Source organism: Meriones unguiculatus, chromosome 18 (assembly GCF_030254825.1).
Source record: "Meriones unguiculatus strain TT.TT164.6M chromosome 18, Bangor_MerUng_6.1, whole genome shotgun sequence".
NCBI classification, from domain to species: Eukaryota; Metazoa; Chordata; class Mammalia; order Rodentia; family Muridae; genus Meriones; species Meriones unguiculatus.
In genome coordinates this window covers 2,748,056-2,772,948 of record NC_083365.1, presented here as the reverse complement: position 1 = coordinate 2,772,948, position 24,893 = coordinate 2,748,056, and the positions used below count along the sequence as shown (strand labels likewise).

At 43.1% G+C, this 24,893-nt stretch overlaps 1 pseudogene; it reads right to left on the bottom strand.

Moving 5' to 3' along the window:
- Positions 1-19,076: 19,076 nt before the first annotated feature.
- On the bottom strand, positions 19,077-19,394 carry LOC132649030 (large ribosomal subunit protein eL37-like; annotated as a pseudogene).
- Between the last annotated feature and the right edge of the window lie 5,499 nt (positions 19,395-24,893).

Below are 24,893 nucleotides of genomic sequence, written 5' to 3'. Positions count from 1 at the left end.
ATATATATTTTTAATTTATTGTAGTCCCCCACGACCACCAATAGTAACCACCTGCACAAGGGTCTGGGAATTAAAAGAGACAGAGAACACGAAGTGACGCCAAGACAGTGCTCTGATCAAGGCGCCATCTTTATTACAGAGTAAACTACTTACATAGGTTTCCAAGTAAACATATCCAAGCAAAACAGGAAACTTAACCAAGCAAAACAGGAGGCTTAACTAGGTAAAACAGGAGGCTTAACCAAGCAAAATAGGAGGCTTAACCAAGCAAAACAGGAGGTGTCTGCTGAAAACAACAAGAATAGCGAGCCAGCAGGACTTGCACCCACGTGACCATCTCAGGTCACATGGAATGGCTACCTCAATTTATTATGTATACAGTGTCCTGCTGCACATATGCATGTGAAAGGGTTAGACTAACTTTGTAACCTGTATGTCTTCTAAAGCCTATAGTTTTGAGTTTTAGGTTCAGGTTAAGCTAAAGCCTCTTAGTACCTTTCCAGAGAATGGAGAAATGTGACCCTATCTATGAGGATAGATAGAAAAAAAAAAAAAGAAAAACAAGCAAGCAATGACCTTCACTCAGCAAAAAGAATGACCAGACCCTTGTCTTCAAGATAGTGTTTCTTAGCAACGAACCTAGACTTCTTCTGAGTAGCTTTTGACCTCCAGTCAAGAGCCCGCAGCCCTAATCTTCAAGGATGAGCTAACCACCCTACCTTCAATTGCAGCTGCATCCACACTTGGCAGGACTGGCCAAGCTTGAGCACCTAAGACCAACCAATTATCTTACTTTATAGCTTCCTCATCCAATCCTAAATTGCCAAAACTCCAACTTCAAATCTCCCGCAATTTTTCTTTTAAAAACCTAAAACCTTTGTCTCCCGGTGCCACTCTTTGCTGACCGGCAGGGGTGACCCCATTGTGCAATGGTTAAATTAAACCTCTTGCTTTTGCAATGAGTTGCGTGGTCTGTAAGAGTTTCTGGGAAGGGTGCGATCTTGAACTCTTGAATTGTGAGACCCCAGGTCTTACACATGCATGCCAGAAGACATCACCAGATCTCATTACAAATGGTTGTAAGCCACTATGTGGCTTTTGGGAATTGAACTCAGAACCTTTGGAAGAGCAGCCAGTTCTCTTAACCTCTGAGCCATCTCTCCAGCACCCAGGGAGGAGGAAGTGTTTTATCACAGCAATAGTAACCCTAAGACAAGCAGATACTGGGGGGTTGTTGGCCTGCCAGTCTAGCCAAATTGGTATGCTCCAGCTTCAACCAGAGACCCTGCCTCAAAACTAAGGTGGGTAGTAATAACCTTTTCTTTCAAAGTAATAAAGTAATTCAAGCCAAATTGAGAGTATAAAGGCAGATTTATTGGGAGGCAGCTCTCGGGTGGGTTCTCTGATCTTATAGGTAGAAGTTGTAAGACCTGGGGTCTCACAGCTCAGGAGTTCAAGATCACACCCTTCCCAGAAACTCTCACAGACCACGCAACTCATTGCAAAAGCAAGAGGTTTATTAACCATTACACAATGGGGTCACCCCTGCCGGTCAGCAAAGAGTGGCACCGGGAGACAAAGGCCTTTAGGTTTTTAAAAGAAAACTTGCAGGAGATTTGAAGTTGAAGTTTTGGCAATTTAGGATTGGATGAGGAAGCTATAAAGTAAGATAATTGGTTGGTCTTAGGTGCTCAAGCTTGGCCAGTCCTGCCAAGTGTGGATGCAGCTGCAATTGAAGGTGGGGGTGGTTAGCTCATCCTTGAAGATTAGGGGCTACAGACTTTTGGCTGGAGGTCAAAAGCTACTCAGAAGAAGTCTAGGTTCGTTGCTAAGAAACACTATCTCAAAGACAAGGGTCTGGTCCTTCTTTTGCTGGGTGAAGGTCATTGCTTGCTTGCCTTTTTTTATATCTGTCCTCATAGATAGGGTCACATTCCTCCATTCTCTGGAAAGGTACTAAGAGGCTTTAGCTTATCCTGGACCTAAAACTCAAAACTATAGGCTTTAGAAGACATATAGGTTACAAAGTTAGCCTAACCCTTTCAAAGTCAATGAAGTCACACACCCAGGCCAAAGCAAGGGGGTTTTATAAAGCTTAGATAAGGACTAATGACATGTCAGGTAGGAGCAGGGTTTGTGCCCAGATATGGTCAAATTCTGAAACCCTGGGCTGGCACTCTTTGGTGGGTTGCCAGAAAGCGACAAAAGGTGATGATGTGTATAGATGGGTTTGAGGGAAAGTGAGCAGATGGAGTCCTTGCTTGTGCAGCAGAGGGCAGGGGTTCCAGCCAAACAGAGAACAACAGGGAAGACACCCATGTCAGTCTCTCAACTCCACATGTGCACAAACACACACACATACACATTCGTATCCCACACATTCAAATAAAAAATATTAAAGCAAATTAGAGGAAACAGACTGCAAAGGAGAAAAACGACTAGGTTTCCTCAGAGAGATAACATCTGAAAGAATCATTTCATTATGTAAACCTTTAGTGGTGCAAACCCGGGGCGTTATGTGTGATAGGCAAGTGCTCAACACTGAGCTACATCCTCATGTAAGACACGGGAGTGTTGCTTAGCTCACGGAACCTACAATTCGTTAGCCTCCACCTTCAAATACTGGGATCAGTCATGAAGCAACAAGCTCTGCACTCAAATGCTATTTTGTCTTATTATTTTATTTACTGTTAATTTGTGAGTGCATATGAACACATGTGTGTGCATGCATGGTGTGTGCTCAAGGAAGCCAAAAGAGGCCACTGAGTCCCCTAGAGCTGAAGTTACGGGTGACGGTGAGCAGCCGGATGTGCGTGCTCAGCATCAAACTCTGGTCCTCTGGAAGAGCAGTAGGTACTCAAGTGCTGAATGATCTCTCCAGCCCAAAAGCTATTTTCATGGTGATGGAAACATAGCAGCATTAAAAAAAATGTATCTGGCATATTAAGGATACTTTATCTTATAAGAAAGACAAAATACTGTGTGTCTTAGAACATTAAGAACACTGTTAAAGTGGTATTGAATAGATCATTCATTAAAACATAGCTTCACTACTGACAGTTCTATACAAAATGCTCAAGTGGTGCCCTTGTCTGAGTCATTACATGCAAATGGCAGAAACAAATACCCCTCTTTAAACTGATTGATGAGGGTGATAATTTTACTGAGAAAGGGGAACAAAGTAGCACACAGTACAGAAAAACAGAGCATCTTAATGCTGACAACATTAGGTATCATGTATTAAGGTACTAATTTGGAAAGCATCCAATGACTATTCGCCTAAGTTGTATACTTGTAAGGTGTGTGTTACTAGTTTTATTACAATTCCATGACACCATTAGTTACAGTTGAAAAGTAGTGGCATTTCCTTTATTGTGTGTGTGTACAGCAAAAGATACATTTCCTACACTTACCTAAATACTTTTGTTCTAAATTTTAGTTTTTAAAAATATGGTCACATGTTTATTTTTACAAAACTGTGTTTCTGTTTCTCTTTTAACCTGGCTATCACACAAATAACTGAGACCCTTTTATATGTGCTAAATAATAAGCATCACAACACATTGACTGAACAGTTATTACTCTAGTCTTAACCCTCTACGTTAATTTCGTTTCCTCCTAGCACACATCCCAGAGATACTTGCATTTTGTAACTTCTTGCTGCAGATCCCCTCTCCTGTGTCTGCAAGAGCTAGCAGCAGTATATCCCGGCTCCGCACCAAAGCTGTGGCTGACGGACACACGCACACTAGGTCAGTTCTTGCTGGCTCCATCTCCTGAGGTTCTCTACGGTTCCCACCTCCCTGAGCTGTGTGCCCTCACCTCCTGCAGGCCTCTCTAGCAACCTAGTGCCTCAAACACAGCCCTCCCCTTGCCCACTTAGATCTGTAACTATACCAGGAGCCCCAGCTCTGCTGTCAGTATGCAACTCTTTGTGAAAAAAAAAAAAAAAAAAATCTTGATATGCCAAGGAGGGTTTTAGAAGTTTTTATGTTAGAAACTTCTTTCTCTCACATAGAAGAACCTAACGGATTCTAACTCTAGGCTTATGACCGACAATCTTATAACACAAACAGAAGTGGAGATCAGGAGTGTCATTTGCCTAGCATGTACAAGACCCAGTGCACCATCACAGTGATAGATGGGTGAGTGAGTGGTGACAAGATATGTGATAGCAGGTGGGTAAGTAGATAGATAGATAGATCATAGGTACATAGGTAGATAGGAGATAAATGATGAGTAGTCAGAAAGGTAGATGATAGGCCTGACTCAGAAAGACACTCTTTTTCTAGGCCTTTAGCAATCAAATGACCCTTTCACAGGGGTCGTCTAGCACCATCAGAAAACACAGATATTTACATTGTGATTCATAATAGTAGCAAGATTACAGTTATGAAACAGTAATGAAAATAATTTTATGGCTGGGGCCACCACAATATGAGGAACTATATTAAAGGGGCACAGCATCAGGAAGGTTGAGATTCGTGTTCTAGGCTAGTGTCTGGCCCCTGAAGCGATGGGTGCCACAGATTCAGAGAGAAGAGACCATGAAAAAATATTAGGGGCATCATTACTCTGATTCTTCAAATGTTTGCCCCATATCATTCACAGAAATTTCCAATTTGTGACTGAAGTTCCATGCCTTTCAAAAGACATCTTTTCTATTTGTTTTCATAAATCATAGTATTACAAAAGTGAGTGTTTATTAGAAATAAACATTCTCTTTAAAAATCTTAAATTTTAAACTGTTTGGAACATACATCCTTACAGACTCAACTCAAAACTATGGACTTCTTAGGGGAGGGCTATCAACCCAGTCTTTCCTATTCTGTTTCTGGGCATTCCCTGCACCTCCACATGAGTTGATCTGTATGTAGATCAGAGTTTAAAAAGTGTGACACCCATGATTTATTCTAAGTTAGCAAAATTGCCTCCAGGAATGGTTTCTGAAGTCATTTGTGTCTGACATTTCCAGCAGAGTGTGGCAGAAGAAATGGCAGAAGCAGGCTGAGGGCGGACTCAGTCAGGCTGCTACTATAAGGCACACCAGGTCAGTTTCCCATTGTTGCTGCTTTTGTCATTAAATACCTGTGACCCACTGGCTTCTCCACATAAAGTATATGCTAAGAGGGCAGGTCGAGTTACGGAGTCAAAGATTTTCCCAAAGATGACAAGTAAAAAAAAAAAAAAAAAAAAAAAAAAAAAGGGCCTCTCAACGAAAGTGCTTCGTGTATACTGAGATGCCATGGGCCAGCTGGTCATCCTCCGTAACAGCAGAGCTGCCACACAAACCTGGGATTCCATTTTGCTTGTTGCCAGCCCAGTCAGTTTTCCTTTGCTCAGCAGAGAATGTCAAGATGAAAACAGCCAGTGCTTTTAAGTGAGTCTGTTATAAAAAGCTGTTTTGTTTGTTCCGGGTTTTCAGTTTTCAGGCCTAACCTGCGCCTTTTTAACAAGCGGCAGTTGCATAAATGGGTAAACAAAGTTAATCCTCACAAGCCTCCAACCCTGATCAAAAAATGTCAGCCACACCCGGGAAAGGGATCAATACTACTCGCCGGTGAAAGACCAAGGGCAAGACTGCAGGAAACTTCCTGCCTGCCAGCCCGAGGGACAAGAAACTCAAAGCTCGCTGCAAGGAGGAGCAGCAGGGCTGAGGACTGCAAACAAGGCCCCTGGTAGCAAAAAGTTACGGAAAGTCCCCGCCCCGGTTGAAACAGCAGCCGCCCCTTGCCTGTGGGGTGCCCAGCACACCCGCGGAGAGCGGAAGTCAGCAGGCAAGAAGCCCGAAGAGGATTTCAGTCAGGTGTGGTGCCAGCTAACATCTGCTGCAGGAGCCGGCGGCTGCAGGCTGGGTCCAGTGTGGTAGGATCCCTAAAGCTCCCCCCAACCAGGCCCTGAGGCAACAGCAAGACATTGCAAGGAGCACTCCTCGGGTACGGTGAGGAGCGGCGCACTCTGAGCAGACTCAACCCTAAATCCAAGGAGTTTATTCAAACAGAGTCTTCATCTTCTCTTCCTCCTCGGACTTAGACCTGAAGTTGAAAGAAAGAGTACATCCTGTTCAAGGCTCAGACCACTACTGGGAGCAAGCAGAAGCTGAAGGAGGCCCCCAGCAGCAGCACCTCCCCGGCTTCTGTGGCCTCCATCAAGGCCAGGACTACCAAGGAGCTAGAGGAGCAGTTCTACACGCTGGCCACCGTTGGCAGGGACGAGCTGCTTTCTCCGCTAAAGGACAGCGATGAGCTCAGGTCTCTCTGGGTCAAAACTGAACTGACTCTCCTGAGCGCCCCTGTAAGCCAAGGACATTGCTAGTGAGTGCCTCCAACCAGCCAGGCTTTAGACACACCTGCTGAAAAGACTGCCAGGAGGAGGAGCAGGCGCTCTCTTCAGTCGGGTGATGCTGGACCGTGGATTATAAACTGCTGTGTCTTCCAGCAATTGCAAAAGCAGAGGTTACATGAGCAGTGGTTAAGTAGTGAGGAAGCGGCACCACACCGTAGAGCTGTAGATACCCAAGCACCGCTCCTGGCCCAAAGAAATATTTATAAAGGCAACGTTTCCTGAGTGTGCAGATGCGGGCTGAATGCTGGGCACAGGGGGGACCCCAGTCTTTGCTGAGATGGACAGGGTAGTGTGGCTGGGGAGATCACGCATCCACTGCAAAGCCTCAGGGAATTTAAGGCGTGGAAGATGAATAACAAGGTCTCTGAGGGCGTCCAAGCTGACAGCTGCTTCTAGCAGTGTTGAGGAAAAGCTTCATGGTAGAGGAGGGCTGAGACTCAGACTCTAAGGAGGAAGGATGTTTGTAGTGCAGGGTCCAAACCGCTCCCTCCCCCAAAGAGACTCACAGACTGAGGTTCAATGCAGTTTATTTCGATCGCGATGAGGGTCGTCCCTTTAAAGCAGGAGACGACCCCGAGCATACAAAGCACAGAGTTTTTATTCCTAAAAAAATCAGGCCTTTACATTGATTAGTCAGCAGAAAAGATAGCAGTTATGCGGCTGGCAGCTGTAGCGGGGAGCTCACAGCTCCAAGGACAGTCCTCCCCTCTTCTCCCATCTCTCGGTTCTGTAGCAGGCCGCTTACAGCTTCAAGGACAGTCCTCCCCTAAATTGCCTGACTTGCTCTTTCTTCTTAGCTGGCCCTTATTCAAGGTCCAGTTGTTTTTCTTTCTAATTTGGGATGGTCCCATTTCTCATTCCCCCCTTTTTCTTTGGCATAATTTTAACCCTAAAATTACAGGCTAGATTTAGCCTGCATCTTTAATTGCTGATACTGCTGTCGAAGCATAAGGACCTGAACAGTACTGATCCGTTTTTTTACAAAATTGATTAGCTTATTAAGAATGCAGGGGCCAAGAGTTACAATCAGGAGAAGAATTAGCAAAGGGCCTAGCAAGGTGGAGATTAAAGTGGTCATTTATGGAGAGGAATTAAACCATCCTTTAAACCATCCTAGGCTTTGGGCTCGTTCTCGCTTTCTCTTTTCTAAGCCCTCTTTGACCTATCTAGGGTCTCAGTGACAACTCCAGTATGGTCGACATAGAAACAGCAATCTTCTTTTAGGGCAGCGCATAAACGCATAAACCTCCTTGTTGCAAAAACAATAAATCTAAGCCCCTTTTGTTTTGTAACACCATCTCTGATAATGACTGTAAGGAATCTTTGAGCTCTTTAATTGTGTTTTTTAGTCTTTTTATGTCCTCATCAACAGCTGCCTTAAGCTCATTTAACCGGCTATGTCGGAGGGCTATAGCTGACCCTCCAGCTGCTGTCCCTACTGCTCCTAGCCCGACCCCAAGCATTATGGCTAAGGAAATTTTTAGGTCTCTTTTTGTTAGTATCAGCGGTTCCCCCACAGAGTCTCAGTATTGGAAGGGCTCTTTATACGGGTGATAGGTGACTCAGGGGATTACCTGGACCAGGACACCTGGACCAGTCAGATGAATTGACAAGCACCTGAGTACTGACACAAGTAGTGATCCCTGTTGCACAGGCCCACCATCCATCGATTGGGTATGAGGTACCCAGACAGACCTGCAACATCATAGGTTTGGTTGCATAAAAACTGATGACTGGGGGGAACTTTACCTACACAGAGTCCTTGCCCTGAAACGGCAGACAGGGAAAGTCTAGCCTCCCTTTGCGTCCAACGGCAGGCTGTTGTCTCTTGGGAGGTACTTATCTCATCTGTAAAGGCAATTTCTTCATAATATGGGGGAGCAATTTCAAAGCATAACCAACAAGACTCAGTAACCTTGGGGTTGGTATTATTTAGGGCCTGAAAGGCCCCCTGTGCTAGTGAAGTAATGTATGGTCCAGGAGGCTTAGGGGAAGAAGAATCTTTACCCATTTTTGAGTTAGGAGTCAGTGAGGGGGTTGCTGGACGTGGGGCTATAGTCTGGGGGTCCACTTTTACTGGGGGAACCAGGTGAGGGCCAGTTTTATTTGGCCCTACTTTAGCAGATGGGGCTGTTATTTTTAATTATATGGTGAAAAGTAACCCATCATCATATCTTTTTTTATATATTTGTAGGCCCCAAGTGAACCCCAGTCACCCAGTTAGTTGAAATCTGTTTTTTAGCGTCTGTGAACCGGATTAGCAGGGGGTGGCACCAGGTGGTACATATTGGCTGATTAGTCTACCTATTGTTTGGTCCCCAGTCTGGGGGCTGGGCATGACTGTAATTAGCTTTAACAACAATGTAATCCCAACTGGAGGTAGGCTTTCAGTAAGTATCGCCAGTGGTTTCACACCCCCAATTTTTGCAGTAGAAGTCATTTTCCCCCCACATTTGTTTACCATTTTAGGTTGCTGGTGGGGTCCTGGACATACATAAAAGGTTAGGACTCACAGCATACTGCGGTGGTTGGTGGTCCCGCAGCCCCCCCAGGGATCTAAGCCCCTTTTCTCACTAAAAGACCCATGTCTATGGTCCCCAGGAACCACGTTGGGGTCTAGGTGGCTTTGCAAATCCCAGTTAGCAGGTGCTACTAGAGCCATTTTACAAAGGTCAGGGTACAAGTCCGGCCACCATGTGAAGGGTGGGGCTATCTTTGAAACAGACCAAATTATAATATGTCTCTGATTAGTTACTTCCCAAGTCAAAAGTTTGGGCTGGTGAGGACTGGAGCCCAAGCAAGTATTGTAAGTGCTTAACAGAGCCAAAAGCACCAGCAGTTTGTGGATATCACCCATGGCTAACATTCTTAACAAGTTTAAGTTTTAAGGGATTGTCACTGGGCTGGATTTTTCAGTCAGAAGTGGAGTCCTCTGGAGCGGGTTTGATGTGTGATGCGTGGATCCAAGCAGCAATGCCTTTTACCTTCACAGTCGTTGGGGTGGTGAGCAGGATGCAGTAAGGACCTTTTCACCGGGGTTTTAAATTTTGACTATGGTGTCGCCGTACATAAACCAAGTCTCCAACTTGGAACTGATGTGGCACCTCTAAGGATCCTGGTGCATATGCACTGCCAACCTTGTTTTAGATTTCTTTTTGAATAAGCTGCAGTCCCTTTAACCTGGACAACAAGTCAGAGTTACCACTAGTTATGTCAAGAGGGTCTCCCAGGAGAGTCAAGGAAGCAGGAACTCTATACAATAGTTTAAAAGGTGTGAGATTTAACAAGGAAGGAGTATTCCTGACCCTAAAAAGAGCCAGAGGGAGGAGTACCACCCAGTCACCGCCAGTCTCCATGGTCAATTTAGTAAGGGTCTCTTTTAGAGTTTTATTTATTTTTTTTACCTGTCCTGAACTTTGGGGTCTATATGCACAATGTAATTTCCAATTAGTCCCCAAAAATCTGGCCACCTCCTGACTTACCTGAGCAACGAAGGCCGGCCCATTGTCTGACCCGATTACCTTTGGAACTCCAAACCGGGGAAAAATGTCTTTTAAAATCTTCTTGGCTACAACCAGAGCAGTCTCTTTCTTGGTGGGAAAAGCTTCCACCCATCTTGAGAAGGTATCTACAAAGACTAGAAGATATTTATTTCCATACCTTGTCGGCTTGATCTCGGTAAAGTCCACTTCCCAATGCATTTCAGGTCTAGTTTCCCTTACCCGTTTTTTTCGAGCTTAGGAAATTTTTTTCTACATTTACCTTTTGGCAAGGGATACATGTCTGAGTCACTTGTTCGGTTAGAGCAGTGAAGTTTAGTATTCGGTAAGGAGATTGGAGAACAATTTTAGTCAATTTCCTTGCCCCTAAATGAGTCCATTGATGCATTTGTGCTATTAATCTCTTAGCATCTTTCTGTGGCAAAATGACCTTACCTTTGGAGTCAATCCATGCTTCCACATTAGCATCGAATGTCCCTTGTTTTCTCTGTATTTGCTCCAGGTCATCCTCTGAGTATTTTAGCTGTTCCTTCTCTGGCAATTTAGTAGTTAATATCATTGGAGCAGGACTTCCTCTAGCAGCTGCTTTAGCCTCCTGATCAGCCATGTTATTTCCCTTTGCTGCCTTGGAATCGAGCATTCGTGAGCCAGCGATCAGGTGGCTGTCTGACAACACTCTCAAGGGCATGAGGGGCATAAACAGTAAGATCTTGTCCCAAGGTCAGCTTGTCAGCATCCTTTACCAATGCGGCGACTGCTGCTATTATCTGAAGGCAGGTCGGCCATCCTGCTGCTACTGGATCAAGCTTTTTAGATAGATAAGCTACCGTTCTCTTTCAGGGTCCAATCTTTTGAGTTAACACCCCTTTAGCCATTTCCTGGTTCTCGGCCACATAGAGATGAAAAGGTTTAGTGACATCAGGAAGTCCCAAGGCTGGAGCTGACATTAAAGCCTGTTTAATATTATCAAATGCAGCCTGTTTATCTTTTCCCCAGGAAAAAGAGTCATTGCCCTTTGTAAGGGCATACAGAGGGGCTGCCATTTCAGTGAACCCAGGAATCCATAATTGGCAAAACCCCGCTGTACCAAGAAATTCCCTCAGTTGTTTTGTAGTTTGTGGAGGGGGAATATGAAACACAGTCTCTTTTTTAGCCTCCGATAACCATCTTTTTTTTTTTTTTTTTTAGTATATACCCCAGGTAACTGACCTGTTTCCGGCATATCTGGGCTTTCTTTGCTGATGCTCTATAGCCGAGTTCGCCCAATTCTTGTAACAGTTGGCCAGTGGCTTTGAGACAGGTTTTTTGACAATCTGCAGCTAGTAAGATGTCATCCACGTACTGGAGAAGAGTTACCTGAGTATTTGTGGCCCGGAAATGTGCCAGGTCTCGGTGCAGGGCTTCATCAAATATGGTAGGAGAATTCTTAAATCCTTGGGGAAGTCGAGTCCATGTTAGTTGGCCCGAGACCCTGGAGTCGGGATCTTTCCATTCAAAAGCGAAAATGTCTTGGCTGGCAGGGCTAAGTTGAAGACAAAAGAATGCATCTTTAAGGTCTAGAACAGTATACCAGGCTCTGTCAGGGGGAAGGGAGCTCAGCAGGTTATACGGGTTGGGGACTGTTGGATGTAAGTCCATAACCTGCTTGTTAACTTCCCTCAGGTCTTGCACAGGCCGATAATTGTTGCTCCCAGGCTTCCGGACCAGCAGTAATGGAGTATTCCAAGCAGATTGACACCTTTTCAAAACCCCTAGGTCAAGGAGTCGCTGTATATGAGGGCGAATCCCATCATGGGCTTTCTTAGACATTGGATACTGCCGCACTGCAAATGGGGCTGCCTGAGGTTTTAGCTCTATCTGGACTGGCGGTTGCTTTCTTGCTTTCCCTAAGCCAGCTGTTTCAGCCCAGGCCTCAGGGTATTTTTTTACCCACCAGTCAATGTCTTTTTCCCCCTCTTTTAAATTTTTAAATAGCCGGTATTTATCTTTTATCTGTAACCTGTGGGCCTTCTGGGTTAAAATAGATGTGGGCTCCTATTTTGGTCAGGATATCCCATCGCAGCAATGGTTATGGGCAGTCAGGCATGACTAAGAATGAGTGGGATACCCGGCCCACTCCAAGGTCCACTGTTCTTTGGGTAGTCCATGTATATTGCTTACATCCAGTGGCCCCTTGAACCCATGATTTTTTTTTTCTCAGCCCCTGAGTCTTGCAACAGAACTGAATGCTGAGCGCCAGTATTCACTAGAAAATGGACTGGCTTCCCCTCCACCTTGAGGGTTACCCTGGGTTTGGGGAGGGGAACCGAACCCCGTCCTCCCTAATTGCTGTCATTGTTTAAGGTCAGGACCCTGGTCCCTGTGGCTCGAGAATTCAGCTGCTTTTTCTTCCTTTTGGGGCAATCCCTCCTCCAGTGTCCCGTCTCCTTGCAGTAGGCACACTGGTCCTTAGACAAAGGGCCCTTACATTTGCCAGGAACTCTCTCCCTTTCAGTACGACTTTCCTGAACTACGGTGGCCAGAATCTTAGTCAATTTTTTATCCTGCCTCTTGTCTCTCTCTCTCTCTCTTATCTCCTGTTTTTTTTTTTTGTTTTCTTTTTTTTTCTTTTGTTTTTCGACTATAGAAGACTTTTTTTGCTACTTGTACTAAATCCTTCAACGACTTATCCTGCAGACCTTCTAATTTCTGAAGTTTCCTACGAATATCCCTAGCTGACTGATCTATGAAAGATACAGCTACTGTTGCCCTGTGCTCATCTGAAGCAGGGTCATAGGGAATAAACCGGCGGAATGCATCCATCAAGCCGTTCTAAGTAGGCTGCAGGAGATTCCTCCGGCCCCTGGACCTTAGTCAAATTGGTGGGTCTTCAAGCAGCCCCACGGAGACCCGCCATTAGAGTCTGGCGGTAAACCTTCAAGTGCTGCCTACCCTCTGGTGTATTGTAATCCCAATCAGGACGAATGAGAGAGAGGAAACCCATTATTAATCTCGTCGGGGAGAACTGTAGGCCTCCCATCCGCTCCCGGGACATTTTTCCTTGCTTCTAGAAGAACTCGTCCCCTCTCCTCGGTAGTCAGGAGTGTCTGTAAAAGCTGTTGGCAATCATCCCAAGTGGGCTGGTGAGAGAAAAGGACAGATTCAAACAAGTCAGTCAAGGCTTGGGGGTTCTCAGAAAAAGGGGGATTGTGAGCCTTCCAATTGTAGAGATCAGCTGTGGAAAAAGGCCAGTACTGAAGGGGGTATTGCCCATTCCCCTCTGGAAATCCATAGGCTCGCAACGGGAGAGCCACCGAGTCCAGCTGGGTTGCTCTGCGGCTTCGTGTTCCAGCTGCTGGGCCCCGTTCATTCTGAGCAGGGTCAGCTGGTGAGTGCAGCGGGACCTCTGGCGGTGTCTGCAGTGCGGACGGTGTCGGCAGCGCTGAGGGACCGACAGCTCCTGATGAGGGACCTGTGAGGGGACTAGGAAAGTTGCATGCTAGCCCCGCCCTAGGCCCAGAGGGAGTACTGACAGCCTCCGAGAGACTGACAGGGGAAATGGTCGGAGGTCTGGCGGGAGAACCGGCCAGGGAACTGGCAGGGGTAGGGGCCATGGCTGGAGGATAAGGGGGCGGAAGGTCAAGAAGGAGGAGGTCTGCTTCTGGAGAAGTGAGCACTTTCTTTTTCTCCTCTTCCTTAAGGGCACAAACAGTTGTCGACGGAGTCTCTGTGGGGAGAACAAAGGGGCGCACCCAGGGGGGTGTATGGCAAACAATATCCTCCCAGGTTAGGACATAAGGTACCTGATCAGGATGGCCCCCCTGCATTTGGAGGGCCTTAGCCTTAACAGCAAGAATCGTGTGGCCATCGAACCTGAAAAGCAGGCCATTCCGAGAAGCAAAAGGCTTGCCACTTCGCTTTTCTAACTTCCACTGAGAGGTTATGTGCCCTATATTTCACTTCTGAGAAATGGTCAAGGGTGAGGGATAAGGGTGTAGTCACCGTCTGTCCCATAATGAAATCTTCCGTCAGAAAAGTCAGAGAGGCAACAAGAACAGAGATAAAAAGAACCAAACAAGCAATCAGACAAGGACGCCCTTGCGGGTGATACCACAGTGCCCTAATGGAACGGCTCCCCGGCTGGCCTCTACGAAAATCAGACTCAGACGGGAGGAGGACCGTCTCTGATCCATCCTCCCAACAAACAGAACCTGGAACGTCCTCCAGCTTCCTGGCTTTTCGATTATCTGACGTGTACGTCAATCGAAATAGCCTAATCAAGCAACCAAGACGGTTCAGACAGGCGCCTAACCAGAACAAAATCAGAACAAAACAGAATCTGCAGAAACCTGAATATCAAACAAACAAAATGACTGACCTGTTTCAACCTGACCTCATTACCCGGTCTGGTGAGGGTCTGGGAAGGGCCGCGTCGGTTTCCCGGGCGACGCACCACATGCAAAACCTGCACTCCCGGTGCAGGGTCTGTACCGCTCCCTCCCCCAAAGAGACTCACAGACCGCGTTTTGATGCAAAAGCAAGAGGCAGTTTATTCTGATCGCGATGGGGGTCGTCCCTTCAAAGCAGGAGACGACCCCGAGCATACAAAGCACAGAGTTTTTATTCCTAAAAAAATCAGGCCTTTACATTGATTAGTCAGCAGAAAAGATAGCAGTTATGCGGCTGGCAGCTGTAGCGGGGAGCTCACAGCTCCAAGGACAGTCCTCCCCTCTTTTCCCATCTCTCGGTTCTGTAGTGGGCCGCTTACAGCTTCAAGGACAGTCCTCCCCTAAATCGCCTGACTTGTTCTTCTTTCTTCTTAGCTGGCCCTTATTCAAGGTCCAGTTGTTTTTCTTTCTAATTTGGGATGGTCCCATTTCTCAAGGGCACCCAGCTAATCCCTGGAAAAGTTCTTGGGTTCCCGAAGATTCAAGGGCTCTACCCTCCAGCCACAGGCTTGTGTGCTGTGCTCACCAGCCATTGATTACCTATTGGGTACTGGGGCACAGAGCTCCAACCTCAGACCTGCCTATGCCCGGAACTCACTGGATCAGTCCCAGATGCTGCTCCAAAGCTCAATTTGTCTCCCTAGTGAAACTGACCAAACCTCAGGGCTCCTTGGTTCTTCAAGAGGGCTGTACCCAGCAGAAACAGTGTATGAGCAGCAGCAGCTCACTAAATTCAGAGCAAGAAAGCCAAGAACAGGGCAGCTGTCTACAGGACTTGTTCCAGTGAGAGGAGAGCCCCTGGACCTCCCAAAGAGCCCAGTTAGCCCACAGGAACATACACCTGAGAAGAGCTGTGGCAATTTCCTGAGAAGCACTGGTAATTCAGTGACCATTCCTAAAAAGCTGAGCAACAACCATTTTTTCTGCCATGGGGATTTCCTCCACCACTTCACCCCCACCCCCAGTACTCCAGCAGGCACCAGAAACTATCAGCCAATACCTGAGACAGCCGTAAAAGCACAATCAGCGTAAAAGAACAATCAAGAATGCCAAAGCTATATGGCATCTCCAGAACCCAGTTATCTAAAGGCAAGCAGCTCTGGATACCCATACATAAGTGAAATTCAAGAAAATGACATTAAAACTATGTTTATAAAGATGATAATAGAGGAAACAAATAAAATACTTAAGAAAATACAGGAAGACAAAGTCAAACAGATCATGGCCATCTGTAAAGAAATACAGGAAGTTACAGCCAAACAGTTTGTGACCTTTAGAGAGGAAATGACTAAATCACTGAAAGAAATGTAAGATACAGAGGAAAGTTCAAATAAACAGATGAAGGAATGGAAGGAAAAGAAGCAAATACAAACAAGCAGGTGAAGGAGATCAACAAAATGGTTCAAGATCTGAAGATGGAAATGGAAAAATTAAGCAAAACACAAACTGAGGAAATCATGGAGAGGGAGAACTTAGGGAAGAAAACAGGAACTACAGAGGTAAGCATATCCAAGAGCCCATAAGAAATGGAAAAAAGAATCTCAGGTGTTGAAGATACAATGGAAGAAATTGATGAATTTGTCAAAGAAAATGTTAAATCTAAAAAATTCCTGACACAAACCATCCAAGAAATCAAGGACAACATGAAAAGGTGAAACTTATCCTATCATTGGACTGTGGGAGGGGCATAGGAGAAGAAGAGGGAGGAAGGATGGGATTGGGAGGGGGTGGGAGAGGGGACTACAGCTGGGATACAAAGCAAATAAACTGTAATTAATAAAAATCAAATAAAAAAAAAGAAAAAATAGAAAGTATAGCCTCTCAGGAAAAAAAAAAAAGGAATAATAGATATAGAGAAAAAAGATTCCCTTCTCCAAGGCCCAGAAAATATTTTCAACAAAATCATAGAAGAAAATTTCCCTAATTTAAAGGAGAGGGCTAAAAGCATACAAGAGGCCTACAAAACACCTAAAAAAAATCCCCCAGCCACATACTCATCAAGACAGTAAATATATAAAACAAAGAAAAAATACTAAAAGCTGCAAGGGAAAAAGCTGCCAAATAACATAAAATGGCAAACACATCAGAATCACACCTGACTTCTCAACAGAGACTATGGAAGACAGAAGGGCTTAGACAGATATCACACAGACTCTAAAAGGACACAGATGTCAGCCCAGGCTACTATACCCAGCAAAACTCCCAATTATCATAGATGAAGAAAACAAGATATTCAAAGACAAAAAATTTAAACAGTAAGCACCCACAAATCCAGCCTTACAGTAGATACTAAAAGGAAAAATACAACTCAAGAAGGCTAACTTCACCTAGTAAAACACAGGAAATAAATAATCTCACTACAGCAAAACTAAAAGTAGCCAACCAAACAAACAACCAACAGCAAAATTAAAGGTTCTAATAGCCACTGGTCATTAATCTCTCTGAACATCAACGGACTCAACTCTCCAATTAAAAGACACAGACTAACAGAATGTATGTGTAAACAAGACCCAACATTCTGCTCCATACAAGGAACACACCTCAGTCACATAGATAGACCTTACCTGAGAGTAAAGGGCTGGAAGAAACAAAGAGAACAATTCAAAGAATCAAAGAAACCAAGAGCTTTTTCTTTGAGAAAAGCAACAAGATAGACAAACCCTTAGCCAAACTAACTAAAAGGCATCCAAACTAACAAAATCAGAAATGAAAAGGGGGATATAATGATAGACACTGAGAAAATCCAAACAATCATTAAGTCACCACAAAATTTGAAAACCTAAATGAAATGGGACAAATTTCTTGATCGATTCCATTTATAAAAGCTGAACCAAGATCAAGTAAATAAATTAAATAGTGCTATATTTCCTAACAAAGTAGAAGCCATCATCAAAAGTGTCCCATAAAAAAAAAAAAAAAAAGCTCAGGACCACATGGTTTCAGTGCAGAATTCTACCAGACCTTCAAAGAAGAGCTAACATCAATACTCTTCAAATTATTCCACAAAATAGAAACAGAAGTAACATTACCAAACTCAGTATATGAAGCCACAGTCACCTAAATACCTAAACCTAAAAAGACACAACAAAAAGAGAGAATTTGAGACCAATATCCCTTATGAACATTGACACAAAAATACTCAATAAAATATTCATAAACCAAATCTAAGAACACATCAAAGATATCATCCACAATGACCAAGAGGCTTTCATCCCAGGTATGCCAGGTGGTTCAATATACGGAAATCCATCAATGTAATCCACCATATAAACAAAATTAAAAAAATTAAACAAATGATCATCTCCTTATATACTGAAAAAGCATTTGATGAAATCCAACAGGTCTTTCACTTGCTTGGTTAGAGTCACACTAAAGTACTTTATGTTATTAGTAGCTACTTTGTTTTGTTTTGTTTTAATTAACTTTTAGTTTTTTACATTAATTATATTTTATTCAATTTGTATCCCAGCTGTAGCTCTCTCCCTCATTCCCTCCCAATCCCACTCTACCTCCCTTATCTCCTTCCATGCCACTGATAGGGGAGTTCCTCCTCCCCTTCCATCTGACCATAGCTTATCAGGTCTCATCAGGACTGGATGCAATGTCCTCTTCTGTGTCCTGGCAAGGCTGCTCCTCTCTCGGTGGTGGGGAGGGGTCAAAGAGCCAGCCACTGAGTTCATGTCAGAGACAGTCCCTGTTCCTTTAACTAGGGAACCCACTTGGATACAGAGCTGCCATGGGCTATGCCCAAGCAGGGATTATAGGCTATATCCATGAATGGTCCTTGGTTGGAGTATCAGTCTCAGAAAAGACCCCTGTGCCCAGATATATTTGGTCCTTGTTGGAGCTTCTGTTCTCTTTAGGTCTTACTAACTCCCCCTTCCTGGATATGATTCCCTGCACTCTGTGCAAAGTTTGGATATGAGTCTCAACATCTGCTTTGATACACTGCTAGGTAGAGTCTTTCAGAGGCCCTCTATGGTAGTCTCTATGGTAGGAGTTGTTTTCTCCTACTTCCAAAGTCCATCCCATTTGTCTTTCTAAATGAGAATTGAACATATTACCCCAGGTCCTCCTTCTTGTTCAGCTTCTTTGGGTGTGCAGATTTTATGTTTATCCTGTCTTATAGGTCTAGTATCCACTTATAAGTGAGTATATACCATGTGTGTCTTTCTGCTTCTGGGATACCTCACTCAGGATGATCTTTTCTAGATCCCACCATTTGCCTGCAAATTTCATGATTTCCTTGTTTTTAATTGCTGAGTAGTATTCCATTGTGTAAATGTACCACAATTTATGTATCCATTCCTCAACTGAGGGACATCTGGATTGTTTCCAGGTTCTGGCTATTACAAATAAAGCTGCTATTAACATGGTTGAGCAAATGTCCTTGTTGTATACTTGAGCATCTTTTGGATATATGCCTAGGAGTGATATAGCTGGATCTTGAGGTAGCACTATTTTTAATTGTCTGAGAAAGCACCAGATTTCCAAAGTGGTTGTACAAGTTTACATTCCCACCAGCAATGACATAGTGTTCCTCTTTTTCCACATCCTCTCCAGCATGTGTTGTCTCTTGAGTTTTTGATGGGAGTAAGTTTGTCTCTTGAGTTTCTGATGGGAGTAAGTTGAAATCTCAGGGTCGTTTGGATTTACATTTTCCTGATGACTAAGGATGTTGATTATTTCTTTACGTGTTTCTCTGTCATTTGATATTCCTCTATTGAGAATTCTCTGTTTAGCTCTGTACACCATTTTTTTTGTCTTTAAACCAGAGCATTTATTTTATGACTGATTGAAATTCTCAAGATGAACCGGATGCTGCAACAGCTGCCCTCTTGGGTTTAGGTGTCATTCCTTCACAGAATCCACACCTGAATCTGCAATAGACAATTTTTAGGTGCCTTATTAGACCAGTCCCGGCAGTATTTCACCTCTTAGCTGTGGCACTCCAGTTATACTTCTTCTTGCACTTGGCAGGGTAGCCACATTTGCCACAAGTCGACTTCTGAAGGTGGTAAGCCTTAGAGCCACAGCGGCGGCACAATGTGTGTGTCTTATTGCAACACTTTCTAAAGGATGACGTTCCCTTCGTCATCTTGCTTCTGCCGCCGAGGCCAAAGAGACCAGAAGAGCTGTACCCCATTTTTTAATTGGGTTACTTGATTTGTTGCTGTTTAACTTCTTAATTTCTTTATATATACTGGATATTAGCCCTCTGTCAGATAGAGGGTTGATAAAGATCCTTTCCCAATCTGTAGGCTGTCATTTTGTTCTGATGACAGTGTCCTTTGCCTTACAGAAGCTTTTCAGTTTCATGAGGTTCCATTTATTGTTGATTGTTGATCTTAAAGCCTGTGCTGGTTGGCGTTCTGTTCAGAAAGTTGTCTCCTGTGCTGATGAGTTCAAGGTTCTTCCTTACTTTTTCTCCTAACAGGTTTAGTGTGTCTGGTTTTATATTGAGGTCTTTGATCCTCTTAGATTTTAGTTTTGTGCAGGGTAATCAGTATGGATCTATTTGCATTTTTGTACATGTGGACATCCAGTTAGACCAGCACCATTTGTTGAAAATGCTGTTTTTTTTTCCATTGTACAGTTTTGGCATCTTTGTCAAATGACAGGTGTGTGAGTTTATATCTGGGTCTTCTATTTGATTCCATTGACCTACCATTCTGTTTCTAAGCCAGTACCATGTAGTTTTATTACTGTTGCTCTATAGTATAGCTTGAGATGAGGGATAGAGATAGCTCCAGAAGATCTTCAATTATAGAGGATTGTTTTAGCTGGGTTTCTTGTTATTCCATATGAAGTTAAGAATTTTTCTTTCAAGGTCTCTATTTCTTTCTTCAGAGACTGAAAGGTTTTTTTTCATACAATCTGACTTCCTTGGTTAGTGTTATACCAATGTTCTTTATGTTCTTTGTGGCTATTGTGAAGGGTATTGTTTTCCTCATTTCTTTCTCAGCCCTTTTGTCTTTTGCATACAGGAGGGCTACTGATTTTTTTTTGAGTTGATTTTGTATCCAGTCACTTGGCTGAAGGTGTTTATCAGCTGTAGGAGTTCTCTGGTAGAATTTTTGGGGTCACTCATGTATACTATCATATCAATCACACAGATTTTAAGGCCCTGGTGTTCACTCACATGACAAGAATAAGATTAAATGACTCTGAGAAGTTTAGTATTTTGATCGCCAAAGGCTTTCCATATCTTTATTGGCATGTTCCAAAGAGGCAGCAAGTCTTTCTGTTCATTTTTACAGGGAAGTCATGATTTTTTACTTCTGTTTCATTACAAGTAACTACTATAAATCTAATGATGATTATTGTCAAATCCAATACAGCAGATTTCTGGAGAACACACTGGGTTGGCTCTGGAATAAAAAGAATGACAGAAAGAAAAGACAGACACACAAAACATCTGTAATAGGGTAGCCTGTGCTTACTCTAATGGAGGGCACACACTATTCAACCCAGAAACCCAGTATATATATTTTTTAATATACAGCATAAAACAGAGGTGTTAGATAACTTCTGAGGTAGGTCTCTTCACTGTAGAAATTTCATTGTAAACACCATGGAGGCAGGAACTGTGGTTTAGGGTTTCTGCATATATGAGTTTTAGGTAAATGTAAATTGTTCATCAGCTTTCCCACTTTCAACAGAGGAAGGCTTTGCCATCCTTTTCTACACATGGGGAAGGGTTTGCTCTTTCCTTGGTCTGAGGCATTTGGTTTATTGAAATGTCCATCCCCATGTCAATAGCACACATTCAGCCAGGACTTCATCCATTCCCTGGAGTACTGATAAACTTATTCCAGTAATGTGATTTGAACAGTCTTATACAAAGGTACTTTATGTGTGGAGTTCTTTGACTTCTTTATATCCTGTCAAGCTCAAGTGCAATGCCATCCTCATGGTTGGTGTTCTGACAACATTTCCTCATTGTAACCATGAGAATGATATTGACATATGAGCACAAAGAACAGAGATATAATTTTTGACATGACCCAGGCACAAGAGCAATGTAATGTGCTTTTCTCAAAAAAGAAGAAAAAAAATGGTTACACCTCAATGAGAATATTCTTGTCATCTGTGCTAATCATTTCCTGTTAGAGCTCTAATGGCTTCTCTGAAAACAGACAAAGAGAAACCACTGACTTTGTCGGTTGATTCTTCATGTGATGGACACAGGTTCTTCCTTTGTTACAGGTCCACTTTAATCTGGCCCAAATTCCACAAAATCTGGCAATCAAATTGAAAGGGAAAGAAAGTGGAAACTTCAATGTGAAGATGTAAACAAGTAATTTCATAATAGGAAAGTTTACAGCTCAGTGATACTAGTTTTGCCCAACTAAGACACAAGAGAAGGTAAATGAGAAACACAAAACAGTAAATGGAAAATGAAGGTGAATATGAAAACTTGCACCTAAATATCAAGTGCTCTCCATAAATGGGACTGGCAATCTTTCTACTGAGCTTAGATTCAACAAAAAGTGGCTGCTGCCCAACCAGTCTTTTCCTTAATACATTAGTAAAATAAATATTCCTTGTCAACAAACATTATTAAAAATAAAACCTATATTCCTACTGCTTCATTGTTGAGGTTTGGGGTAAAGTCTATCAAGGACAGCCTATAATGTTGCCTTTCCCTTAAGGATTTTTCACACATGCCTTGAGTGGGTACTTCAGTTTAATTTACAATTTCCTATAAATACTTTAATATTTTTCAATTCTTGATCCTGAATTTTTCTCATGTAGCATATAGAAACTTAAAAGAGTGTGTAGAAAGATGGCTAACTCTGGTCTCTTTTGAACTGAGACACCCCATTCTGTATAAACTCCAATACCATGGAGAACCCAGACAAGGGTATTCATAAGGAACAGAAGAGAGACTTGCATGTGTAAGTCTGTCTTTTATGGACTAGAATCAGCTTGGCACAACTCTCTAACATCAAGTAGGCCAGTTAAATTCTATTAACTCACTTATCTTTTAAAGAAAATTATTAATTAAGAACTGAGGACTCTGGGCAAGAGGGAATGACAGGAAATTCTTCTGTAGTGACATGTAAAATAAAGCCTTTATGTCTGGCTTTAAGTGAAATGTATAATAAAGCTCTTGTGTCTGGCTTGGAGTGAAATGTTTCAGCAAAGCCTTTGCTACATTTGGATTAATAAGTAGAGGCTGAGAAATTTGGGGGGGTGACTTTTAATATTGAGGGAATATTGTCTCCCTGGAAAGTCTGCACTTGGTGCAATGTAAGAGCTTGCCGCTGCACAAACCTTGGTCTCAAGACACTCCTGGCAAACCTGGAGTTCTTACTTTTGGTTATGGCTAGCCATGGTCAAAAGAGACTCAGATTTGTGTGGGTTGTCTACTCTCTTGAGCAGCAAGGGTAAGATAACTTTGGTGGTTTAAACCTTTCCCAGACCAAATTAATTTTGTGTAATGATTGAATAAAAGTAACTGAAGTGAGCTAGTCATGTTCGGTCTTTTTCCAAGAAGGATGAACACCTCTACTCCTTCAGAAAACGAAGAGTTGGTATCTTGATGAGCTCCCCTCTCCACTGCAACATCTATGACCAACCTCAGCTAATATCCTTTCTCTTCTCACCACTAGTTTTTCACATAAAGATCACACATCATGTATGTGGCTAAATACAAAAGACTGATTTCACATTGTAGTCTGAATTTCCTTGCTGATCTTTTAAGACATCTGATCTTTATTTTATTTCATTGCCTTTTGTTGTTGTTGTTTTCAAGACAGGGGTCCTTTCTGTAGCCTTGGCTGTCCTGGACTTGCTTTGTAGATGAGCAGCCTTAAATTCCAGTGGTCCCCCATGATTCTGCTTTCCTTAGTGATGGGATTACAGGTGTGTGCCACTGTGCCTGGTTTACTACCTTTCAAATATATATTAAACTCTAATATAATGCCATTAACACGAATAGTGACAGGATTTATTAGAATTGGGGACAAAATTGTCAAAATGAATACAGATGCATGGGTGTTCAGACAACTACAGTGAACTTTGGCCTGGAAAGATCTACTGATGAGCTTCCATCGTTCTGTGTCCTAGTGACCAATGATTTGTACCTTCCATCGTTCTGTGTCCTAGTGACCAATGATTTGACCAATGAAGAGTACCTTCAGTCAGGTACTCTCTGAGCACTGAGAGATAGACACAATCAGCAATAAAGAGATAGTCAACAGGAAAAGGAGCCTTGGGTCAAAACAGTCCAAACTTCCTGAGTCACAGCTACCTACATGCTCTTTGATAGAGATGATGAGGACTTGTGTCCTTGTTCACTGTCATATCTCTACCTTCCTGACACTCCTTCACTTCTATATCTTTTCTTATTGAAATGGCCTTTGCCTGTTCAAAACCAAGAAGAGAAAAATAACTCAATATAATTGTTCATGAATAAGCCACAAGGAACATACATTCTAAAACAGTGATGAGGCTTCATGGGCACTTCCCTGTCTTGGATGCATCACTGCTGGTCTGAATCACTGGCCACAATGAGACATTTCATCTGTAAGGGGAAGCAATGTGTACCTTCACACCAAGAGTGATTCTCAGGCACCAAAATGACCCTACCTTTATTGTGGAATACTCAGGCCTATGGGGGTATAAAGTACTAGGCATTTATGATGTCCACATAAGACTCATCTTTTGTATATATTCCTTTTATTCACACAACATACCTTATGATATTATGGTAGTATAAAAGTTAAAGAGAAACCTCACCACGTAAAGAAAAGCTATGCAGAAATGCTTCTGTAAGATTCCACTTGAGAATCTTTTCTATTGAGGACATTTTGGAAGCTTAGAGGCTTGACCCATGACTGCTGTGAAGATTTTCAGCTATGGCAGCCTGGAAAGATGGCACTGATGAAAGTCCAGGAGATCCTTATGAGCTTTGGATGTGGCTTAAAGATAGGCCTTTATGAGCCTAGCTACAATGCTGAAAGAGACATAGTCACTGAGCCCATGAACATCATCAAGTCCTTGTGCACATGGGTGTCAACACACAGGCAAGATAATTCATGTTTAGGGAGCACAGAAGTGCAATCCTACAATCATTCCCATAGTTCCATTTTTTGTTGCTGTTTATTTTAAATCTTTTTATTGGACAATAGCTTTACACTGCCAGCATTCAAGCTTGGGGTTGCTTTCCTTGCACGGCAGTACCAGTTCGGGTTTAGCTTGTTATCATATCATAGATATGTCCTGTGCTAGGCTCATAGCTGAGCTATCTGGTAGCCTCCCTGGAGCTTGAGTAAAATGCCTATCTCACAGAGCTTCCTGGTACTAAACTTTTACTTCATATGCAGTACATTATTTTTAATCATGCAAAATTGTTTCTAAATTAACCAAAATGCTCTTTAACTTATGTTTTTTACACTTATGGAATAAAAAAGACCAGACTTATTTTGGGTCAACGTGTGCTCTTTTATAGTTGCAATATTCATCCTCCTCAATCATTTCTTCTCTCATATCTACACATACAAACATAAGCTAAGAGACTTATAACAGAGGACAATATCTTTTTTTTTACTTCTAGATTTCACCATAATCTATAGAACACTGAACAGCACATTAACCTCTGGGCCCTCAATGG